Below are 4134 nucleotides of genomic sequence, written 5' to 3' on the forward strand. Positions count from 1 at the left end.
CATAGCCAAGGAGCCTTGGTGAGCTCATGTATGGCAGTCCTGGCTGGAAGCCAGCTGGGCTAATCCCTAGTTCAGGGCATCTTCCAGGATAATGTATTCTTATCTATTTGAAGTCATTGTCTCAGAGAGATTATCTGTAAGGCTCTCTCTTGTACTTTCCTTTGTACTGAACAAAAATTCTTGTTTCTCCCTGAACAATTCCAGAAAGTAGCAAGCTCTAACATAAAGCCAGATTCTTCCCAGTTACAGTGATTCTTTTTACTTCTGGAGAGACTTCCTTGAACCCCAAATTGTTCTTGGACAATAGAATTGCTTTAACAAGAACCTGAAAATTATACAGTAAGTTTGATTTGAAAATTGAGATTTGTTTTTAAAAAATTAGGGAAAGGCAAGGCTTCAGATCTTGGCTTTTTTTTTCTTTTCTTTAAAGATAGGGTCTCACTCTGTCACCCAGGCTGCAGTGCAGTGGCATGATTATAGCTCACTGCAGCCTCCACCTCCTGGGCTCAAGTGATTTTCCCACCCCAGCCTCCTGAGTAGCTGGGTACTACTGGTGCATACCACCATGCTGAGCTAATTTTGTATTTTTTGTAGAGATGGGGTTTCACCATGTTGCCCAGGCTTGTCTTGAACTCCTGGGCCCAAGTGATCTGACTGCCTCAGCTTCCCATGATGCTAAGATTACAGGTGTGAGCCACTGTGCCCATCTTGGCTCTTTTTAAATAAGGAAGCTTGAGAGTAGTGATCTGGATTCTGGTGGGAACCTCCAGTAGGATATCGTGAAAGCTTTGATCATGATCATAACACCTTCAATAAAACAAAGATTTCAATGACAAGGGTGAATGCCAGAAATTCCTGAGACTGTGGCAACTGTCTGTCCTTTACACAGCTTACCTCACCCACACCTGGAATCTCTTACGTGGATTAGCTCAGAGGTCCTCCATGCCCCTTTGCCACCCTGAGGTCCATTGCAAGGGACTGTCAGCAAGACCAGTCTAATGAAAGGCTGAGGGAGCACCTGGTCATGTCCCCATCAGCCAACTCTCCCAGAAAGATGGGCCGCCTTGGCTGTCTCAGGATTGGCACTCTTTTTCTGCATACATCACTAGAAAGATAGAACCTGCCCTGAACACTTGACTTGAAAATCTCTATTCCTCTCTTCTTTCACAAAAACCAAACTAATCCATTCAAAAATATAAATGATCCTCTGGAAGAAATTTCTTATGGAATTCTGGAATGACCAAGAGGATGGGAAGAGACTACCAGAAAAGTGGTTCTGAGACAGTCTGCAGAGCCTGTCAAAACCATTATGCCAAAGCTATCCTTTGTGGTCTGCATCACGTCATCTAGACTTTTCTTACCTCAAAACCCAGATGTCAGTCTACCTGCCCTCCCCAGTCAGAGGTTACCCGGAGCAGCTCTCAATTTTGCATACTGGAGTCATCTGAGTGTTTCTGAAATGCGGATGCCTGGGTCTCATCTCCCAGAGTCTCATTCAATCGTTCTGTGTGGCTGCGGGTGGGGGTGGAAGTGAGGGTTGAAAACTTGCCCAGGTGATTTTAGTACGCAGCCAGAATGAGAACCACTATGTCAGTGCATCTGGGCAAAGGGGGCCTTTTATTTACTTCTAATCCCATTCTATGTGGTAGCTATTTGCTGTCACTCTCACCTCACCATGAACAACTGCTCACTGCACAGACCGTCACCCTTTGGGATTCCAGTACCTCTTTCCTCTCCATTTGGAGCTGCAGAATGGACATAATGGAGGCCCCATTTCATGATTAGAACCCCATTCTCTAATTCTCTTTCCATCATACACAGCTAGATACAGACATACTGCAAAGCTCCTCCATGTAAAGGAAATTCTGCACATAAAATTTAAACTTGAAATTGACCTTAACTATGACTATTCTCATGATTATGGGCAGAAAATAAAAAATATGAACTTACTCTGTGAGTTGGTTCATCGGCTATAATCCCTGGACTTACTCCCCAATTTAAAATCTATGATCTTCTAAAAAGGCACCTCATTTTTCAGCTTTCCACAGCCTGGGTCTTGATCCTCTATACTCCTCAGTTAGGGAAACCTATCCATGGTGATGTTCTTTGCCTGAAAATTAGTCCCTTCCCCTCTTCCAGGCAAACCCTAGGACACTGTGGTTCCCTCAAGCACATGCCCTGTAGTCTAAATTGCCTGACATCACAGGGGCTTCATCAGGACAACAAATGGTGGGCTTTGCTCCTCCACACCCAATCTTCTTTTAGATGCCGCCACTAGAGCACGGGTATAGTTTTTCCTAGTTGACCAGTGGGCACCTCTGGTATTATTCCACAAATAAGGGAGTCTAAGTCAAGGATCAAAAACCGGTGTTCTGAAGACTGATTCTGACCCCAGAATCAGTCAGGAAACTGGCTTTGTGGGACGAGCACTGCTTTTTGAATATTCAGATTTGAGTGCCTCCAGAGAGTGTCTGCTTTCTAGTTTGGGGCAGCCCCTACCATTTCTTATGACCTGTCTCACCTTGGGAAGCGAGGGAGTCTGCAGTAACTTCCCCGTTTCCCACCACCGGCCCTTAACACACCCATGTACACAGGTCCATTCTCCTAGCTACAGCAACATACTCTTCAAAGCCATATTTATACCAGAGAAATAGCATTTCTTCTTTCAGAGCCAAGCAGTGCCAATTTTTTTTGTTTTTCCTTCTGCAGTCAGTCTAAGTACTGAGGTCCCTCCAATGACTAATAAAACAGCCACCATGTGGGGCTATTTTATTAGTCATTGGTGGAACCTCAGTATCTCAGTACCATGGGGCTACTTACATGGCGTCTACACTGCTTAGCTACACTCTCTCAAAAGCTTTTAATGTCAAGATTGTTCTCTTTCTCTTTTGCCTTTTTTTGAAATTAGATAAATGTTTATATAGATTTTTCTCTGATCCCAGTGCACATAGCAGTGTGATTATTTATCCTATCCAAGAAACCTCTCAGTTATCAGAGAAGAGGGTTTTTTTTTTTTTTCAATTTACATCCAAAATATCATTTAATGTGCACCTACCATATTCTGGTCCCTTTCATTCATTCTCTCATGTGATCCTCTTAATACCTCATTTTACAAATGTTATTCCAGTTTGAAGTTTGGAGAGATTTGTCAACTTGCTCAAAGTCACACAGCTATTAAGTGAAAGAGCAGCAGTTCAAAACCGGTGAGACACATTTCTAACACCAAGCTCTTATCACTCAAACCACCTCACAGATCTACTGCAAAGAGTAAACTAGACAATGAACATGAAGCTATCCTGCAAACTGTAAAGTGCAGAGGATAAATGTATCATTCTGTCTAGCAACACCTTGATAATTGACTTGCCCCTTTCTGATGCTCAACAGTTAGTTTCTTGTACTTAACTTAGGCACCAATTTTGGCAGGTCTTGGGCCTTTGTAACTCTTTGTGTTTGAGGGTTTTTGCTTTGTTCAAAGTGTCACATTGGGTACCCATTCTGAGAAAGTCATGAAGAAATGGCCTTTGCAAGGGAAAATCACTACCACCACTGCCACCACAAACATTACCAATTGGATACTTAATAATGGCCAGCACTGAACTAACATTTTACATATATTGTCACATGTGCTCCACAATGCTAGAGAGAATATATTTCCCTCCCGACTCCTCATTTGACAAAGAAGGAAATCAAGATGCAGTGACATTACTTAACCGGTCTGGAGTTGCACAGTGGAGCAGATCTCTTAACCCAGAATTTTTCTGTTATGGAGACTTTGAGGGCCTACTACTGTGTCCCTTAAAATGTCATTCCCAAGGCAGCCTTACTTCTTGTCAATGCCTAGTCCAGAGGTTTTCAACTCTGGCTGCATATTAGAGTCACTCAAGGAGATTTTGAAGTTGCAGTTGCTAAATTTCTCACTCAGTAATTTGTGAGAAAAAAAAAAACTCTTTAGGTGGTGCTCAGCTGAAGCCAGGGCTGGAAACAAGTGGTCTCAGTTAATGCCAGAAAAAAATGAATCAGGGCCAGAAGAAAGGAAAGAGGCTGGTGCCAATACCCACAGCCTAGTGAATGCACAGAGGTTTCACAGTCAGAATACAGGTAACCCGGAAATGTTTCCCCTGTATGTCCTTTGGA

This window comes from Saimiri boliviensis, chromosome 7, assembly GCF_048565385.1.
Source record: "Saimiri boliviensis isolate mSaiBol1 chromosome 7, mSaiBol1.pri, whole genome shotgun sequence".
In the NCBI taxonomy this organism is placed as follows: Eukaryota; Metazoa; Chordata; class Mammalia; order Primates; family Cebidae; genus Saimiri; species Saimiri boliviensis.